The following is a 21274-nucleotide window of genomic DNA, read 5'->3' as shown; positions in this document are numbered from 1 at the left end:
GAAGATATGTTCCAGAACCACATCTCTGATACAAGGCAGTAGTTGGTTTCATAGTGCAGCACTTTATGTCCTTCATTGTTGACAGTGACAAGAATTTTACAAATGACCATCTAGTTAAGCAGATCTCTAAAGCTTACATTTAGAGCACCTAGAAATAAAATTTAGAGAATCCAGAAAAATGGAATCTTCAGACCATTCTCCTTCAATATTTTATTTTCAAATCTATGTTTGATCATCACTGAGTGACAGACAGCATGAGAGTACCCTCTGTGACCTCCAGTGAAGTTTCCCCATGTTGCTGACTAAGGCAGATCCATGCTTTTTATTTTTCCTTTTAATAGAATATCTACAGGAAATGCTGCACATTTAGAAATGTGAGGAATACCAGAAGAATGCTCATGAGTAGAGTCAGTATTTTGTGCAAAGATAATTCTGGGTCCACTTAAAACACACTGTCAAATGAGTAATGCAGATGCTGAAGAAGCCTTAAAAATGCAACTTATAGTCGCTGGGTGCTACAGAAACTAAAATTGCAAACTAGAGCTGAATAAAAATGGTACAATGGAGATGCAGTTAAAGGAGTGTCACAGAGCAGAGAAAGGGGAATTGTTTCCACGTGGAGAAATCCAGGAATACATAAAAGAGCCTTTGAGCCACAATTTGACAGAAGAGCCATATATCAGAAAGTGAAGAAGTTCAAGAGGATTTAAGGTTGAGCAGAATGTGCAGAAGACCATGAGCTCATCCAATGCTTCTGACACAAAGGGTGTGTCAGCACTGCTGACACAAAGCAGTGCAGAGGGGGATGAGGCTGCAAAGGTGAACTAGGTTGAGATGGTAAAGAGATTTAATTATAAGCAAACAAGCTAGGACTTAGTAGATAGGACAGAAAGGGGTTGTTTATTTAATGGGCTATTTAAGTCTTTTTTAAAGAAATCATGATCTTGTGGGTGGCATGTTGGAGGGTAATTTGAGTGAGAAAGGCTATAGTCAGAAGAGAATGATTAAGAAATTATTGAAATTAGGGTGCCTGGGTGGCTCAGTCAGTTAAGCATCAGACTCTTGATTTCAGCTCAAGTCATGATCCCACGGTTCATGAGATTGGGCCCCGTGTCAGACTCTGCTCTGACAGAGTGGAGCCTGCTTGGGATTCTCTGTATCCCTCTCTCTCTGACCCTCCCTCACTTGTGCTCTCCCTCTCTCTTTCTGTCTCAGAATAAATAAATAAACATTAAAAAATAAATGATTGAAATAGGCCACATGAGATAAGGTCAAGGCCGAAACTGGGAAAGAGCAATGAAGAGGAAGGGTGGACATGGGTGGGAAAGAACAGAGAGGAGAAATGCCTGAAGTTGATGATCAACTAGGGAGCAAAAAGGGAAAGGTTAGACATCATGCTAATGTTACTGGTCTTTGTCTATGTGACTTGATCCATGATTGTGACAAGGAAGACAAATAAGGAGGCAGTGGAAATTTTCAATCTAGAACTCAACAACTGAAGCATTTTAAGAACATAGCAAGATATTTTGGAACCAGGTTCTGTAAGCTTTCAAGAATGCTTATGGAAAGGGGTGCCTGGGTGGCTCAGTCAGTTAAGTGTCCAACTCTTTGTTTTGGCTCAGGTCATGATCTCACGGTTTTGTAAGTTCTAGCCCTGTGTCGAGCTCTGAGCTGGCAGCACGGAGCCTTCTTGGGATTCTCTGTCTCCCTCTCTCTGCCCCTCCCCATTTGTGCTGTCTCTGTCTCTCTAAAAATAAATAAATAAACTTAAAAAAAAAGAGGGAGAGAGAGAATGCTTGTGGAAGGACAAGTTCCCCAAGGAGCACTGTTTGGTAACTCTGGCCTGGGCAAAGTCCGGATGGCCCCAATGGGAGAGGACAGTATAGTTGTATTTGGCATCACACCTTTGTCCACAGTCTAAATTCTCTTCTTCCTAACAGATATTATTCTACAGAATACAGAATTAAAGTATTGTTTCAGGAACTATTGACTTTAATCTTCAGCAAGGGAAAAAAACAACACCTAAAAGCGTCCAAGTTGGCATAGTACATTCCCAGACTTGTATCTATTGCTGAAGCAGAAGGGCTCAGATGCAGGTTGTGAGAGCCTGATAAACTGCCGTGTTCCTGCCACACAGGCAGACAGCAATCCCTCCCTAGGTCCCGTAAGAGCACTTTACATTTTCTTCCCATCTTTCAGCTCATAAACATGTTTCTCTTCAGAACACACACCATATGCCATTGGAAAAGGGTTGTAAAGTTTTATAGATATATTTGAGAGTATTATAAGAGTATAATAAAGCAAAAATAATGCAAAGGAATGGGAATTATTGAACAATGGAATTAAAATATTAGGCACGGATAACTCTAAGCACATTCAGCTTCTGTTTGTTTGTGCAAGTCATAAAGCCCAGAACTCTTGTTTAGTTCAAAGATATGAAGGCTTTGAGTTGGGTTTTAAAAAAGAAATCAACAATGACTATACTTTATTCGAAGCTTATAGCCCAGGCATCATTAAATGAGAGCTAAAGAGTATGTTTCTTATTATCTTAAATACCATATATGAAGCTCTGTGTTTTTTGAGGTGAGAAAATTTATTTTTTTATTTTTTTGCACTTCCTTGGGATTTGTTCACAGGCATTCCTTTTTCTGAAGGGATTAATTACATTCATTTCATTAGCATTTATTGAGTGTCTGTGTCAGTGAGAGTGGTTGAGGATATAGACTAAAAAAGATAATTTAAAAATTAAAATAAAATAAAATAAAAATAAATTACTGAGGAACATGTATTCCAACATGAACCAGCCTTCATTCATTCATTCATTTATTCATTCAGCATTACTAACTACATACTACTGTGTACTTGGTTCATGCAAGATCAGCAATACACACAAGATTTAGTATTGCAATATATAATAGCACGTGTGTGTATGGGGCGGGGCAGGGGGGTGTTCTGTCTTAAACACTTTTTCCATAATCCAAGAAGATGTCTAAGGGAACTTGGTCATGAGTTGATGTTTCAAAAAATAGAGCCAACACAGAGGCATATAAGATTAGGAAATGGCTCCAAAAATGGAAAATTTGAGGCCACAGGTCTCAAAAGGACTAGAAAAATGTGTAGCAGGTAAATTGAAATTGGAAGGATGCCAGTAGAAAAGTACGGTAGAGGCTAATTATTGGGATTTTGAACCTGATGTGACTAATAAACCTTAATGAGGATGGGGAAAATGGTCTGACAATGACCTTTCTAGCGGCTTTCAAGTTGAGCTTTTTAGAAGAATCGTTGAGTATGTCATACAATAATATTTTTAAAAAGGAAACTAGATTGGGATGAGAGGTGTTTCTATAGTTTTGTAGGAAAAAAAAAAGTTAAATGGAGAAATATTGTGTCAGAAGATGAAGAAAGACTTAGCCAGCCAATGAGAGGTTTACAACACTGCTCATAAGCATTGGTGGTACCCTTTGTCTACCAAAATCTAATGCTGTAGCCTAGCATTCAAGGATCTCCACTACTGGTACCCAGGCTCCTTTTCAACCCACCTTCAACAATGCCACAATTTGTCAGAAACCCTGAGCTCCCATCAGGCTTTTGTCTGTGAGTTATATGTTCTCTGTTTCCCTCTTTCTTCTTTTCACACTTTATCTTGTGGCTTAGAGTGTCTTTTCTCTTTATGCCATACTGTCCAGACTCTGTACATGATTTAAGGCCTTGTACCTGTTTAAGACCTGTCCTGTCTCTCCAATTGAATATATTATTTCCCTTCCATGACACCATTTTCCACTCGATTAGTATTCTTTAAGCCTCTCTTCCATTTTCTGGTAGACTATAAACCCCTCGACAGTAACACCCAGGAGTTCTTTCCACAGCCTTGCAGAATGCCTTGTACATAAACAAAACTCAGAAATATTTGTTGAATGAATGAATGACTGTCCAGGCAGAGCAAGGCAGAAAAGTCCCAAAGAAAACCTAGGATTTGCAAAAATTCCAAGGTACTACTTTTAGGGGATTAAAAAAGAACTGAAATGGGAAAATCATATGCAGAAAGCACATGAAAGAAAAGATGTAGTTTTTACTACCCATTCATTCATTGATTTACTTAACAAATATATTTAAGCACCAAATAGCTTAGGGGAAAGTTCAGGGACTGAGCATTATGGAGTAAATGCTATGAATGGGTTAATCCCACGTGTTATGAAAGTAAATGTTAGCAGGGAGTGCTTCCCAGAGGAGACAATATCAAAGCTGAGACCTAGAGAAATAGTAGGAATATACCAGATTAAGAATAGAGGGAAGGTAAATAAGGTCCAGAGAACAACATGTGCATAGACTGTGAAGCATGAGATATTATGGAGCATTTAGGGACTATAGGGAGTTTAGTTTGATTGGAGATGAAGTGTGGACAAGAGGAAGAAGGGGCCAGGGAGGCAAGTCAAAGCAAGTGCTCGAGAGCTTTCGACAAGACATTTATATAGAAATGTTTTATAATCTGTAGATAATAAAAAAATTATTAGGATGGAATCAAGATTGTCAAAGGTTTACTGAAGGATATTTTTCATATACTCATATTCAAAGTTTACAGTCTAGAGACAAGAAGATATCTCAAACTAAATCAAGTGGGAACTTGGTGCTGAAAGTGGAGAAATGGCCACTGCCTCTCAATTTTTCCAGCCATTTATCACTTAATACCACATCTGTTTAGATGAGGGCCAAAAAAGCAGTTCTGCAGTTGCACATGTACAGTAAATTTCACTCATTTTTATCCTGAATATTGGGGATCTGTGACAAGTCAGACAAGAGTAAGGCTAAAGTTGGTCATTGTACTACTATGTCCTCAAAAGGATTGATAAACCATTAATAGTCCTAAAATAAAGGAATCATATAAATTATTTATTTACTAAACAGAATTAACTATTTCTAAGCATCTTAAAGGCACCTATTTAATGTAAAAATAAGTTGTTGCTTATCAGTTTATTCTGGCCTGTTTAGTAAATTGAGTCCCTTAAAGCCCAGGCCTATGCAAAGATTCACATAGTTCTAACAATTCTACCTACTAGAAAGTTATAAAACTAGAATTTCTCTTTCACACCTATGTAGATGGCCTGAGGTTTTATTGAAATCTTAATTTTCTACAACAAATGAGATACTTCATCTGCATAATTGGGGAGAATCAGAATGTCAACGATGCAATACACTTTGGGTTTGTTTGTTAAAACAAAATTATGTCATGGAACCAAGATAGTCTTTTAAAAAGGAGGTTCATCCACACAGAATAGGAGGCATGATCATGCAAGGTCAATTTCCATTCACTTTACACAGGAAAACAAAAACAAGCAGCTTCTTTCTTTCTCATTAGTTAATGTATTGTAAAAGAATCCTTTTTAAAGATTTCAAATTTGGGGCACCTGGGTGCCTCAGTCCGTTAAAGCATCCGACTTCGGCTTGGGGCATGATCTTACGGTTTGTGAGTTTGAGCCCCACGTCAGGCTCTGTGCTGACAGCTCAGAGCCTGGAGCCTGCTTCGGATTCTGTCTCTTCCTCTCTCTCTGGCCCTCCCCTTGCTTGTCCTCTGCCTCTCTCTCTCTTTCTCTCTCTCTCTCAAAAATAAATAAACATTAAAAAAATTTTTTAAAGATTTCAAAATTAAGGTTACAACAAAATTATACAAGCTGTGGTTTTACGTTACTAATCCATTTCCACCAAATGTTATTCTGGTGAAACTAGAGTTTCTCTTTCACGCACACTGGAAAAAATTAAACTCTCCAACTTCCTATATTAGGCCCCATGGGTTTTAGAGAAAATATATGGCCCCCACATTCAGCAGATAAAAGAAGTAAGGGGCTTTTCTAAATTCACAAAGCAAGGGCCACCCCACAAGTCATTAAGAGATGATCAGATAAACAATTCTCCTTGTGGAAGCACAGATATTTGAGATGGGAGGAGAGTGGGAGTGGATTACCCCAGTGTTCAAAGATGCAGACAGATTTTAGTAGCATCTGACTTTTCTCAGTGAACTGATAGCCATTGAAACCAAATATTTTGTCCCTACTATCTGTTCAAATAGGAGGGATAAATTCCAAATAGACCACGAAGGCTGTATTTTTTCATCCTTGGCAGATACTTAAACATGTTTAAGGAAATAATATAAAATGCAAAACACAAGATCTTATGTGGACACTGACCTGTTGAATCTGTGCTTGGAATAAACATAGTTCTTGGTTTCCCTGAACTATCTCTTGGGAAACTGTGCCTCTCCATGTTTTTAAAATACTCAGAAAAGTTACTAAAATTACCGTGTTAAAGCATCATGACCCAGTTAACATTGACTATTTGACTTTTCTCATAACAAAGTATTAAGAAAAATAAATAACCTAAGGGCTAGGAGAATTATTTTATTAAGGGCTGAAAGCTGGTCAAACTAATGATACATTAAAATTCCAGAAATCTGTGCTATATGGAGCAGGGTAGGGGAGCCATTTGCTTTGGCAAAGTGACAAAGAAGACGTTCATTATGAAGATTTCCTCTGGTTCCTACACGTCAGACATTGTGTCATTCCAAATCATAAATCCACCAGTTGATCAGTGACTTTCACACAGAAATCGAGGGTGCAAAATACTTCTTCCAAAGTTGTTTAAATGAGATAAAATTCAAGCAAAAGTGGAATTCAAGAAACTCCATCATGATTTAAAGTGCAGGAATGGAACTTCACAATGGCAAACCAAATTTGGCAGGGACCCAGATTTGTTATTGCACATTGATCCAAATCACCCGGGCTACTCCTATGTGCTGTGAGGCTCAGAACCTGCACTGTCCTGACAACTCAGTAAAGATGTCTGTCTAAGCACAGCAGAGGCTAAAGGAGAAAAAGGATATTGTAATGAAGCTTTAAAAAATCTCATAAAGATTAGGTAGAAAATATAAAAATTAGAGAAAGATGAATGAAGGAATTAAAACACAAAAGTAAATGTTGATATGCCTTCATCTATGTTTTCTTGATTAATAAATGCTCTCATCCATTTTTAAATCATCTAGATTGTTGATTCGCTTACATTCAAAGGACCAATAAAGAAAAATTTTATAAATAAGCTAGTTTATAAATGTGATGTCAAGGAGTATATATATTTTTCTTCATATATTTACCTTGCTTATCAGATTTAGAAAATAAGAGAGTCCTCTGGGCTATTGAAGGTACTATATTTCAAACCCTATTCAATTGAATTTTTACTGGTTTTCTTAAATTCATCGGGAAAGTACCAATTTCAGAGGATAATAAAGGACCAAGTCTCAATGAACTGGTCAAACCCCAGCCTTAATATTAGAAGCAGAATTTATTAGAAAAAAAAATTTTAACTATAGGAAGTGTGGTAAACTCTTTATGTGTATATCTTAGTACTGACTGATATACAAAGCATAGGTTTCTAATATGGAAAAATACCCAATTTTCAGAATTCATATGAGGACCTACAATGTTATTGTTAATATTAAAATTTTCAGTCTCTAGTTCATCAACTGAAAATGGAGGCTTTTTTTAAAAGTTTTTTTTAATGTTTGTTTATTTTTGAGAGACAGCGTGTGAGCAGGGTAGGGACAGAGAGAGAGGTACAGAATCCAAAGCAGGCTCCAGGCTCTGAGCTGTCAGCACAGAGCCCGATGTGGGGCGTGAACCCACAAAGCGCAAGATCATGACCTGAGCCAGAGTCAGCACTAAACCAACTGAGCCACCCAGGCGCCCCTGAAAATGGAGGTTTTACCTTTAAATTTTAAATAAATGTGTCAAGAAAGACCACGTTTCACTATTCCCTGGCCACATGGTAGTGAACCTTGACTTTCAAGATAACAGAGGACAGTCTAACCAGATCTAAGTATAGAAGAAAATTATCTGAGGGAAAACGCAACCTTATACTTAATTTGACTAATCAGAGCAGTACAATCAAGAACGAAAATGTCAATCAATGGCGTGAAAGAGTCACAAAATGATCATCCACTAGCCTTTGCAAAAGTCACACTCCTTTTAGGTCAAAGTGCAGTTTTCATTGTCAATTTTCAGGAAGAAATATAAAGATAGCAAAGATGGTTAAGAGCTACTTTTTTGAAACTAAAGATTAAATGAGTGAAATTAGGAAAGATGAAAGCAATGGGGTTTTTAGAGAACAGAATTTCAAAAAAATTTACTTGCTTACTCTCTTCAGGCATATATAGCAGGCTGACTTTTGGTAATGCCATATGATAATTCTCTAGGCACACGGAGGATAAAATCAGATAAGATTGATTCTCCTGAAGGTTAAATAGTTTGGTTTGCAAAGAAGGAAGAATTCCTTAACCAGTCAGAATACTAGAAAGGTTGATGAGCAAAGTTGCAAAATCTCTGTCTAGGAAGTCTTTGAAAAGCAAGTACATGTCTCCATTCTGGAATATTCTGATTTTATCTCTTAATAATTAGAAGTTGGATAAATTCCATAGTTCTTAAGGTTTATACTTATAAAGTACTTATAAATATTTATTTACTTGACTAATTATATTTGCCAACATTCCCCATTACTCCCACAGAAACAAAATAAAACAAAACATATTTCCCAAAACATAGATTTCTGAAGGAGTCTACCCTCTCCTTAATAGCTATGTGTTTCCCCAATAAAATAATACAACATTTAATACCCAATCTCCAGTATAATTAATCACCGATGATTTTAACTTTTTAACTTTCCTTCTAGTAAGCATGTCTACAAGGTAAGTGGACTGACTACCTGAGGCTAATTGCTATTTCTCAAATGCGTTCTGCTTCTCTTGCCACCATTGCCAATGCTTTTAATGCCATTTATCTCATCTCTGCTGTTGAAAGCACTGTCCTTCAAGACAGTATATGCCATGTCCTGCTCTGGACTTGGAACATATAAACTAACCTGCCTAGATCATAATCTACCTGTAGACATAGGCTGTCTCCCCTGCAGTGTCTGGCATGGTAATTATGCCATAATGGCCCTCACTGAACTACTTTACTTAAAGTATGCTGGACCAATAGCTAAAGTCTTGTGTCACACTCAGACCAGCTAGGTTCGTGTCTGTAACACACAAGTCCCCAAATCTGACTATTTACAAGCCCATACTTCAGCTAATTTCTCGTCCTGGGTTTGGAGTTGGGCTTCCTCTCTTATACCAAACTTCTTGCGGAGGTCCAGAAGGTTCTAAGAGCAACAGGGGGTTTTCTTCCCAAACACAATCAGTATGCAGAGCAGCCTGCAGTAACCCCTCTACATGGGGCCTCAGTTCTGGGGTGACAATCAAGGTGCAATTCCCACTCTCAAGGGACAGACAACCTGGCAGATGTGGCCTCATAACATTTCTTTGGGAAACATATTTATTAAGCACCTACCATGTGTCAAACACTGTGCCATGTTCTAAGGATAATTTAGTGAACACATAGTCATTTACATTGTACTTGGGATGGAGATGGACAATAAACAAAATAAATAAGTTATAAAGTAAAGGTGAAAATTGTAAGTGCTAGCTAAGTGGGAAAAAAGGCACGGAAGGAGTATAGACAGACACAGCTAGAGGAGTGGCAGGAGGCAGAAAAAAATTTAATTTAAATAAGATGGCTAGGAAATGTGATATTTGAATGAAGACTTTAAGAAACAATTCCTTTGACATGAGATTCCTGTTGAAAATGCAGCAGATTTCACCCTCCTTGTGGGATTTTCTGCACCCTTCCTACCATAGTGCTGTTTGCTATGTGATATTGATCTGGCTTCTGTCTCCAGTGAGAGGATAGTGCCCAGAGCAGTGTTATGGTTCTGTCTGCAGGTTATTCTCAAGTTCTGAAATATAGGGAGAAAAGAGTGAAGCCAAAGAGTCCTTTTTTGGTGCACTGACAGAAAACACAGTGATGTTCATTACTTAGAACTCTCCCCAGGGATTAAGCGTGATTAAATAGCCCCAGTTTACTAAAATGATAGGGCTTCGCTACCAAATACACACGTCAGACAGTTGGCATCCCATTTTTGTAGTGTTTCACGAGCATCTTTAGCAAAGCTAACAATGTAGGCCTGGATTGCTTTCTCCCTAGAGACGCTACACATCTCTCCAACTTGCTGTGTGCACATTGATTTCAAAAGGAGCTTTGCACTCACAAGAAAAACACGGAGGGCTTAATATGTGACCCATGGTTTTTACAGCCACACTATTAAAAAAAAGGGACGAAACTCAAAGCATTTTCACATTGACAGGAATTGGCTGTTTTGACAAGGGAAAGTCATGGCATAGGATTTTTTAGATAAATTAACAGAATGAAAGTGCTAAATTAAAATTGCAACATTGATTTCCTTTTTAGCTCAGCTGTGCATTATATAAAAGGGTCAGAGGCAGGATTTATTATGGGCGATGAGTCTCTGTCGTCCACTAAGATAGACCAGTGTATAAAATAAAGTTGTCCATTTCAGACACCCTTTGTCTCCAAGGAAAGCTGTCTAGGAGGCCCACGGGTGGCAAAGGCGCTGAAAGGAAATGGAAATTGATAATCGGTCCTGTTAGGCTGATTCTCTGCATGTTCAATTCATATCCTTTTGAAAAGAAGAGATTAAGATGAAACCTCATTGAGGAATACACATTTTGAAGAAAATAGAAACAAAGGTTCTGCGAGGCTATTTCAGTCGGTGTCAAATGTGAGAACAAGGCGACGCAAACTTATATGAAGAAAGGGCATTAACAAAATCCCCAGACAAAGAAGAAGCTAATAGCAAATATATGCAGCCGCCTTTGTGGATGCTCACAGGAGAAGTGGTACAACTTGATTTACAAAGGACCTGGATAATTATTTGTTACTTGGAGCCAACCCTGCTTCTCCCTCTGCAGAGGGCGGGCACTGACCATCTGCGTGTCTTAGTTTTGCTTTTGTATGGATGAGAATTAGCCACATTTTTGTGGCTGGTAAGCTTTGCATGAAGAGATGTTTGAAGCACTAGCTTTGTTTTGTTTTAAATCTTTAAACTGTTCCCTCAGCTTCAGTCATAGGATTATTGCACATCTAACCACAAATAAATTGAAATATCAGCCGAAGAGAGCGCATGTTGCTCACTGATGGAATAATGGACGGCAGGTGGTAGAGGGTTTTGTTTTCAGAAAAGCACAGGAGGCTAGAAGTGACAAGAGCGATTCTGAGAGAGGGCTGAAACTGTCAGGATGGAGTCATGGGGGTCAGTAGTTCCTGAGCTGACCTTTTTAAACAAACCCTGAGACGACCTTTCACTGCGTCCTCACAGCAGTAGAGCATTCATGCCAGAAAGGCTGCCCCTCCCTCCAGATATTGAGAGTTTGAACAAAAAGCATATTTTCTATGATAGGGCCCATGTTCATCGCTTCACTCACAGGGTAGCCTGACACTCCCTCTCCTGTCAGCCTGTGACACGCGATCCTAACTGCTCACCTGCTCCGGCATCCACACTAGCATCTGAGCTCTCCCTTAACACCTTTCCGCAGCCTTTGATATCATCTTCCTGTCAAATCATGGAAATCGAGGGACTCAGCAGCAGAGCGGGACACTGGGTGTGCTAATTTCCATGTCATTGCCTTGAATGGTGTTCTAGCGCAGAGCTGTTACCCAGAACTCTCACCTGGCTTTTGGGGACACACTGAAGGGCCGAGATGTGTTATCATGGCATAAAATCCACTTCCTAATGTTTGTGAGCCAGAGTTATAGACTGCACAGCATAAGGCTTTCTTTTCAGATACTGTTCTGTCTGGCCTCTATTACGTCACCAGAAGTCACCAAAAACAATGCACCTAGTGTGCTTTGTACTGAAGACGTTTTGTTCAAAATTGCCAGTATCTGAAGGCAAAGACCTTTTATCTCCAAAGTCTGGGAAAAACAATGAGGGTTTTCTGCCTTCATCACTAAATAATACTATATTATTCATCTTCCCATTAAAAATGTCTTAAATGATGATAGAGTTTATCTTACATTATGAGGTGTCCGTTATGGGATCTCCGCTTCTCGCTCAGGGCATCATGCAGATACCGTGTTCATCCTGGGAGCCGGGATTCCAAAGTCACACACCTAAATTTAGGAACTTCTTTCCCACTCACAACCAACCCAGTCATTTTCTCACTATACTTCAGTCCTCTGGTGATCTGGTCTAAACCACTGAAATGTAAATCATTAAAAACAAACAAGCTTTTTAAAAGTTTTGAAGCAAATTCAAGTGACTACAAAACTTAAAAATTAGGGTTTTTTTTACCCCAGTTTGGCTCTATGTATTTCTCTAATCTTTTGAGCAAGAAATGAGAGGAAATTTTGGTGAAAGATACCTTGGAAAAGACTTAATTTTCGAATCTGGCAGGAAAAAAAAATAATGTGAACAAAGACCCAGAACCTTAATCTCCTGATCTCCTGTTTCCAGACTTGGTACTCTTTTCAATAGACACAGCCATTTCCCAGTGCTTAAGCAAACAGAAACTTAATAAAAGTAGTTCATTATTGCTGGACCTAATTTTTGATGTCCTCCCCATCCCTGCCCCTTTTTAGAAGCCATGGAATCTATTTTATAAACATCTATTATTAAAATATATTATGTGTGTGTATATATATATATTGTATTTTATATACATAGACACATGTATATTTAAATGGTCTATATGCTGGGAAGTTTCTGACTTGAAAAAAATGTTAAAAAAGAGAGACATGGGGGACGCCTGGGTGGCTCAGTGGGTTAAGCGTCCAACTTCAGCTTAGGTCATGATCTCCTGGTTTGTGAGTTCGAGCCCCACGTCAGGCTCCGTGCGGATAGCTCAGAGCCTGGAGCCTGCTTCGGATTCTGTGTCTCGCTCTCTCTCTGCCCCTGCCCTGCTCACGCTCTGTCTCTCTCTGTCTCAAAAATAAATAAAACATTAAAAAAAAATTTTTTAAGAGAGACATGGATGGAACTAGAGGGTATTATGCTAAGCAAAATTAGAGAAAGACAAATATCATAGGACTTTACTCATAGGAGATCTTTAAGATACAAAACAGTTGAACACAAGGGAAGGGAAGCAAAAATAATATAAAATAGGGAGGGGGACAAAAACATAAGAGAGTCTTAAATATGGAGAACAAACAAAGGGTTGCTGGAGGGGTTGTGGGAGGGGGGTGGGTACTAAGGAATCTACTCCTGGAGTCATTGTTGCACTATATGCTAACTAACTTGGATGTAAATTTAACAAATACATTAAATTAAAAGTTTTAAAAAAGAAACAAAGAGACATGGAAAAAGCATCTAGGCAAAAGGTTAAGGGCAGGGGGGAAAGAAAAGGGAAAAGAAAGAAGGTGTTTTCACAATGGAACCTGAAGATTATAAAGAAAGCTCAGGATGCCCGAGAAGGGAAGGTTAGCCTGGACTGGGAGGGGAGGCAGTGGATCTACCAAGAACATCTCCTTTTCCTGAGTATCAGCAAGGTCTATTTAGAAATAACCAAAAAAGGAAAAAAGAAGAAGAAAACAAAAAGAGACATGTGAAAAGAAAAGGCCAATGAATAGATAAAATTATCATTATAGTTCAAAAAAGGAAAAGTAAGAATCTACTGTGTAAGAATGAAAACAGAACTGTAACCTCAGAGGAGAGAATTAAAGAATGAATTGTTATGCATGACTCTTTGGCAATAAAGTGTAGAGGGAGGAGGTAATTTCTTACCAATTATAAACTACCAAATTTTGAAAATATATAACCAATAATCACCTAAAGAATTGGAAAGCAGATTTTAAAATTCACCATTCAAAAGATAATAGGAACAAGTAGTTTCACAGCTGAATAGCTGATAATTTTGTCGGAGTTTCTGTTATTTAAAAAATTCCAGCTTAAAAAAGATATAAAAAACTCCCTAATCAATTTATGAAACTTGATCAACTTTACTACCAAAACCAGATAATACTGCAGTAAGAAAAAAATATATATATATAGACCATTTTCCACTTAAGAATAAAGGTACAAAATTGTAAACCAAATAATATTAAAATTGAATCTTTGATATTATAATGAAACTAAAGTTCCATGTAATAGATCCAGATAATGGATTAATTTTGTCTTCTAATTTTCTCTTTATTAACTTGGTAGAATGTGGATAAATCCCAGTATATTCTAGGTTGAATCAGTAGAAGGGAAAGATGATAACAGTGCATGACCTGGCTTCCTCTAGGTGTCCCCTGCAATTATATAGCAATAATAAAGCTTTCACCTATGATTCCGAAGTAATCTTTTAGTGAAGACTGTTCAGGAAAAAAGTCTTTGTTCATCCATACATTCATATATATAGTACTTGAAAGCATCAAATAAATGAGTGACTCTTGATGATGATAAGGCAACCAATAAAGGTTTTATACAGGAAACCTGTAGTGTTAGCACATTGAACCTGTCATTATGCTGCTTTTTATCTTAGGGGACTTAAGTTTCTTGTTCAAGCATCTGCTAGGGTGGATATTAGAAGAAAATAACCCAATTCAGTAATTCATCTCCACTACAAAACATTTCAGGAAAGAGATTGCATACAGAAATGAATTCTGTGAGAAAAGTTACCCATTTCTCTCATTTCACACTGGCTGGATATAGCCAGGCCTCCTAAATTAGTGTCTCAGTAAGACACATCATAGCTTCCCTTTAGAAGGTATCCAAGATACACTCAATTTGGGTCTCCTCGCTGAATAGTGAGTCAGCTAGAGAGATCAATGCCTAAAGAATTGTGGGTGCTCATAAACATTGGTTTAACTTAATTGGATCATTCAGACGGAAGATTATCCAGGCTTTCAAATCACTTTACTTCTCCTCTCCATATACTAACATGTGTACAACTGAAACCACTGATTTAAAAATCATTACATAGTGCTGAGCTCTGTCTACTCTATTAGTTTAAATGAATGTACCTCACCTTTAGGACTATCTTCAGAAAAATAGTTAAACCTCAAGGTCCCCAATAATTTACAGTACTAAACTAGATAACCACCCTAGAGACACTCTGACAGAAGTAATGCATTAATTACCTGAAGGGAGGTTTCCAAAACTTGCTGTTAGAAGTAAGCATCCATGGACAACACTGATAGTGGTCCTTATTCACACGGTTTTGCCCTTCAAACAGCCCTTTGTCTTTGATCAGCGCTAACTAGACCCAGGTCCAGCAGGAAATTGCATGGCACACCAGATTCACCGGGGCTTTAAGTTGCTACTCGTCTCTCTTCTCTACTGAAAGCTTGTCCTGAACCAAGCTTTACCCATGACAGGCCAGCAATAAGAAATTTTATTTGTGCTGTATTTCAGGCTTCTTTTTCTGAGTCAGCATCTTCTCTCTGGCTTCATCATGTACAGAAAGATTCTACGGAGAAAAGTTAATTTAATGTATAAAGGCCTTCTATTTTAGGTTGTCAAACAAACAAGCAGTGCACATTTTAACATTGTCAACCACTTTACTTTTAAAAACCTGCTGGGGGGGCGCCTGGGTGGCGCAGTCGGTTAAGTGTCCGACTTCAGCCAGGTCACGATCTTGCGGTCCCGGAGTTCGAGCCCTGCGTCAGGCTCTGGGCTGATGGCTCAGAGCCTGGAGCCTGTTTCCGATTCTGTGTCTCCCTCTCTCTGCCCCTCCCCCGTTCATGCTCTGTCTCTCTCTGTCCCAAAAATAAATAAACGTTGAAAAAAAAATTAAAAAAAAAAAAAAACCTGCTGGGGCGCCTGGGTGTCTCAGTCAGTTGAGCATCTGACTTGGGCTCAGGTCGTGATCTCATGGTCTGTGAGTTCGAGCCCGCATCGGGCTCTATGCTGACAGCTCAGAGCCTGGAGCCTGTTTCAGATTCTGTGTCTCCCTCTCTCTCTGCCCCTCCCCCACTCATGCGCTGTCTCTCTCTCTCTGTCAAAAATAAATAAACATTAGAAAAAAATACATAAAAAGCTGAGCATCTTTTTCATACAGTACTACAGCCTCTGGGTTTAGGGGCCTTACATATCAATCTTGTAGAAAGCATTCCTTGCATACATTAATACTTGCCAAATATGATTATGGTTCTGCTTCTAGTTTGCAAATACTCCCTTCACATCTAGTTCATCTGAAGTGGGATCAACTAGCAGGTGAAAGATGGGAATATCAGAAACCAAGCATGGACTTTCACTATCTGGGTAGTTATCAGGGATGTGAACTTAAATACACTGTCTTGATAAAGTCCAAGCTGTATGAATACTACTCCAAATCACATTAATGCAGAGCAGTAAGGTGACTGCACATAGATAGATACCTGGTAACTTATGCTTCACAACCAAGATGAATTCTGCAAAAGTGTATTCCAGCTAGAAGGGTCCATAGGAAGCACATGTACCATTTGTTGTCTATTGCTGGGGCAGGAGATGTCCGCTTAGCTCTGAGCAAAGCATTCTGGGGAATAGAAGGCAGCTGTTTCTTTGGAGCAGTGTGTAGATGATCAGTTATCACATCCCCTATTAATGTCTTCTCTTTACCATCAGACCATTTCCATATGGAGCTTGCAGACATGCTCCAGAAAGGGTTCATAACATGAACTTCAAACAAAGACATTCAGTGATCTGTGTCATCAAAGTCTCCTGTCCTCGGGATTCACTTTACTGCTCCCCATGCTTGGTTTCCTTTCTGCTAAACAGGGGCTAATGACTTTGGCCTTGAGAGACTGTCAGGACGAGGAGGTGAGATAATACAAATCACTCATACGAAAGCCCATTTTTAAATGCTTATGAAGTAGATGTTACCTTTATGGGTCTTAAAAATGTATAAAATCCCACCTTTCACTCTCTCTCACCAATTGTTGTTTACAGATCTTCTAACTCCCTTACAGATACCTTATTTTTCCAATGTCAGGATATTTGCTGCTACCACCTCTAATGAATATATAGTCTTTGTTTCATATTTTTACAAATTGGTTTCATTATCTTTGTGAAACTTCTCCCATTCTCACTGACTTATAAGGACTGGGCTACGAAAGACATCAGTAGCCAATCAAAAATGCTCTTCTTGGGATGCTTGGGTGGCTGAGTCAGTTAAGTGTCCCGATCGCATGGCTTGTGGTTTGAGCCCCAGATTAGGCTCTGTGCTGACAGGTCGGAGCCTGGAGCCTGCTTCAGATTCTGTGTCTCCCTCTCTCTGCCCTTCCCCTACTTGTGCTCTGTCTCTCTCTCTCTCTCTCAAAATAAATAAAACATTAACTTTTTTTTTCAAATTGAAAAAAATGTTCTTCTTATTTAATCCACAAATGAACCAATCGGAACTTAGTGTGAGGGTAACACTTAGCTCTATAGCTCTGTTCTGCTCTGTTCATTCCGTCTGGAAGTACAGAGGATACTTGCCAATAGTACTTGCCACCAAATAGTGCTCTAGTGATGCAGTGTTTTTAGGCTCAGGGATATTCAGAAAACTACAGTTGTTTGGATAGCTCAACATTGCAGGGACAAAGTTTTATTTTGTTTATTTGTGTATAAATATTTTCATATGCATATCTATCTAAATATATATCTTCCTTGAGAAATATAAATGAAAAATAACTCACTCTCCTAAAAGCTAGCACTAGAGTTTTAATTCTTGGAAAGTTCACATTACAGTTTAATTCTTTGAGGTATGTTAATATACCAACACCCCATAAGGATGGGCATTTTGTCATATATTCAGAAATAAAAATCTATAACCTCAAATATATAGAGTGCTTTGCTAGAGTGACTGAACATTTCTGATTTGATATATATTTAAACATATTTTAGAATTAGGCCTAAAGTGTGTGCTTAACAAATTTCTGTCAGTTTAGCCATTAAATATGCATTCTCTCACAGCTTAGGTTTGCTTGATAGCTACCATTCTAAATTATGATTTGAAGCTCATATTAAAAAACAACAACAATAGGATAATGATTTGGGCCATAATAATAATTATAATTTTATTCCCACAAAGTTTTTGTAATACTTCCCATTAGTGTGCCATTTAAGTCAATATTTTGTTTAAATAATGGTATACAAGTAAATGTGCTCACTATAGAAAATTAGCAAAAGACATAACTGTAAAAAAAGATCACCTCTAATCTCACTACTCAGAGATCCCAATTGTTATGCAGGTAACTGTATACGTATGGAAACAATAATTTCTTAAATTATAGCACTTCATATACTGCTCTAATGGTTTTTATTTCTCCTAAAAATATATTATGTAAGAATTTTATATACTTCTTATAATCCTTCTAAATACGATTTTCTTTTTAATGACCATCTAAGATTTTGCGAAATAAATGACAATTTAGACAATCTATTGCTTTGAAATTTTTAAATAATAAAATCAAAATCCATTATGATGAAAAAGAGAGAACTTACTGCAGCCAGTTCTGGTCCTCAAGGACTTTCCCTTCAAACATGAAATGCAAGATCATATGAAAGTCAGAGCAAGAGAAGACCCAAAGCCAGCACCCAGCCTTAATTCTGTGTGTTGACACATTTTTGAAGGCAAGTGGACAGTGAGTCTCCCCAGATTGTCAAATGTGTAATAGAATCCAGACCACTGTGTAACCAGTAATGGCTTCTTTAGCCATAACTCAAAGACATCCCATTTATACTAGGGTCTTTTTTTCAGTAGTGAATAGATTGCATTTAAATTATAAACTTAGAAAGGAGAAGTAAAAGGATTACTGAGTATAAGAGATAAATGAAGAAAAGCAGTAAAGCCTATGGATTCAGAAGGATAAGTCCCCCAGTTCATTTGACATAAGAGATGGATTACAATGTCTCTGAAGTGGGGGGCAGTTTACTTAGGAATTTAGCAGTAATTTGCATTTAAGGAATCCATTAGTACCATCATATACACACTTCTATCATTGGATGACTAATAGGAATACATGGTATTTGCTTATGATTTTATAGATTCTAATAAAATATGACATTATCTTTTTGAGTCATTCTTATTCAGGGAAAACCTACTTTCCTAGGACTTGGCTGACGTAACCCACATCAACCATTAAATGGCATAATGATGCTGTATCTTTTGACATTGTCTTGTGTATCTTTCTCCCTGTGGCTCATTCTGTCCTAGAAAAAGTATCTCTAAGGAGCAGTGCTTGAATTAATCCCTGCATGCTGATCAACAGAAATTTTTCCTAGAAATAACTAAGTCTGTCAACTGCCCAGGTATTTAGCTCATGCAAAGATGTTCATACAGAAATTCAAGAGGTGAATTGTGCTCTTAAAAAACATTCAGACATTATGGTTTTCTTTGAAGGAACGAGGCTATTTGTGATATTTGCCCCTAGAAACCACCTTAGAAGACATAAATACAAATACATATTTTACATATTCTTCAGTTTAAAAAATTGGCATTACCTAACTTGTAGAGGAGAGATGGATGGGGTGGCGGGGGAGGGGTGGAATGGAATTCAAGAAACAACAGACACCTATGTCAGAGGCATTCAGCTCTGGACTCAACCCAAATCAGAAGCATCCAGTGACTACTCCTCTCTGTCTTTTTCTTTCAGTTACTCACATTGTTTTCTGGCGTAAAGCTGGAAATAGAACAGTGTTTGTTCCCTGCTTTTGTCTGATGATAATTTCATTGCTGTTGTTTCATATTCCTAAAATTTGGACTCTTATTTACAAATAGGATTTTAGGAATGATGATGTAATTTCCACATAGCATGGCTCTCAGAAAATTGAGATACCATATTATGGCTACTATGAGAAAGAAAGTTAAAAATGAGCCAGTAAGTATTTGAGGAACACAATGCATTTCATCCATTCTAAGACATTCATTTTTTCCAGGATGTCTTGCAATTAATTTTTCTTTAAATTAGCAGACTGTGAATGCTTAAAAGTTTTAGTAATATTTAAAAAAATTATTTTGCTTATTATTTTCCTCTTATCATATACACAAAACGTGGTAACATCTTAAATGGGATGAAATACAATGTTGTGTTTTCAATTTGTAGTAGAAAAACATAAAATTACTCATTGGGGAGTACTTGTAACTGGTATTCTAATACATCAACATAGATTCTCTCTCAAACTCCACTAGACAGAGGAAAACACATTCTCTTGGAAAGATCGCTCACAAAAAAATTCAAAATCTCATCCTCATTCTGTTTAGAAAGTCACTTTCTAAAATCTAACTAATGGGACATTGGGCCAGGGTGGATTAATGAATTCCATAGATAATCCCTCAAAACTCAATTTATTCATTGAATTCACTTCTTTCTCTACTAAACATGTTCCCAAAGATTGATGGGTAACCAGATTAATTAATTTGTTACATATCCTTACCCTTCTTTTCTTAGAGTCAACAATGAATAAAATCCAAAGTCAGAAAGAAGTAGCACAAAGATAATCCCTAATCTGAATAACTACTTCTAAATAACAGAGGGCCTACTATGCTTTAAGTCTTTCTATAGAATTCAAATATTAGACTCAAATATGGATGTCTTACATGTATTCATATTTATGTGTGTATACACACAGTAAGCACACACATATTTAATTGCATACCTCTATGTATTTACAAGACTTTGGCCATAATGTTCTAAAACCACTTAAGAAGGCAAAAATGAACATACTGAAATTTCTTCCTGGGCTAGTAGAGATGAGGGGAGAAGTTATTGGGGTTTTCAAATTTATTCTAAAGAATTTTTTTAAATACCCACTGACCTACATTAATTGAAAGAAAACCAGTCAACTACAATTGTAATTGTTATCCTGTCAGGTATTTATTAATAGACAGACGGCTGTCATCTTTGTTAAAATGCTCGAAGTTGACAGAATTTCATTTACATAAATGGGTGGAAAATCCTTTTCTTACTTGTCCAACAAACTGGAGACAAAGTGCCTGCCAATGTTTTAATTTCTTTTTCATGTTCTGGTTAGAGAGTGAGAAGAATGCTTTCACTCCACAGTGTCATGAATATGATAATCTATGGAAATCACGGAAAGCAGGTACTTAAGTTAAGCATATACTGTACTATGGGAATCCCTGATGAATTCAAGTCTATTCTGTTTAGAGAAGATGTTGTTGCCTGTGAAGTGACAGACTGCCAGATGTTCATGAAGTAGCACAGTAATGGGCTCAGATCTTAGCATCTTTCCCCAACCCCCACAGATGACAGCATTTACTTCAGGCTACAGAATGGCCTTGCCTTCATTCTTTAAGAACTAGTGTTTACGCTTACTTCTCAACTATCAAATCTTCATTTTCTTAATTTTACTTATTTCAACATGTGAAACATAAAATTATATAACTATGTGAGCAATCCTTACTGTATAGGGTGTAGGTAGTCTAAATGTGAAATAA

General features: G+C 37.6%; 1 protein-coding gene and 1 pseudogene across 3 annotated transcripts in view; one reads left to right on the top strand and one right to left on the bottom strand.

The window, feature by feature from the left end:
- DPYD (dihydropyrimidine dehydrogenase) overlaps positions 1 to 21274 on the top strand; it is an 869175-nt gene that overhangs the window by 801688 nt on the left and 46213 nt on the right. The gene's annotated exons all lie outside the window — the stretch shown is intronic.
- LOC123379709 lies at positions 15168 to 16507 on the bottom strand (annotated as a pseudogene).

This window comes from Felis catus, chromosome C1, assembly GCF_018350175.1.
Source record: "Felis catus isolate Fca126 chromosome C1, F.catus_Fca126_mat1.0, whole genome shotgun sequence".
NCBI lineage: Eukaryota > Metazoa > Chordata > Mammalia > Carnivora > Felidae > Felis > Felis catus.
The sequence above is the reverse complement of the archived record's forward strand: the minus strand, read 5'-3'. Positions and strand labels throughout refer to the sequence as shown.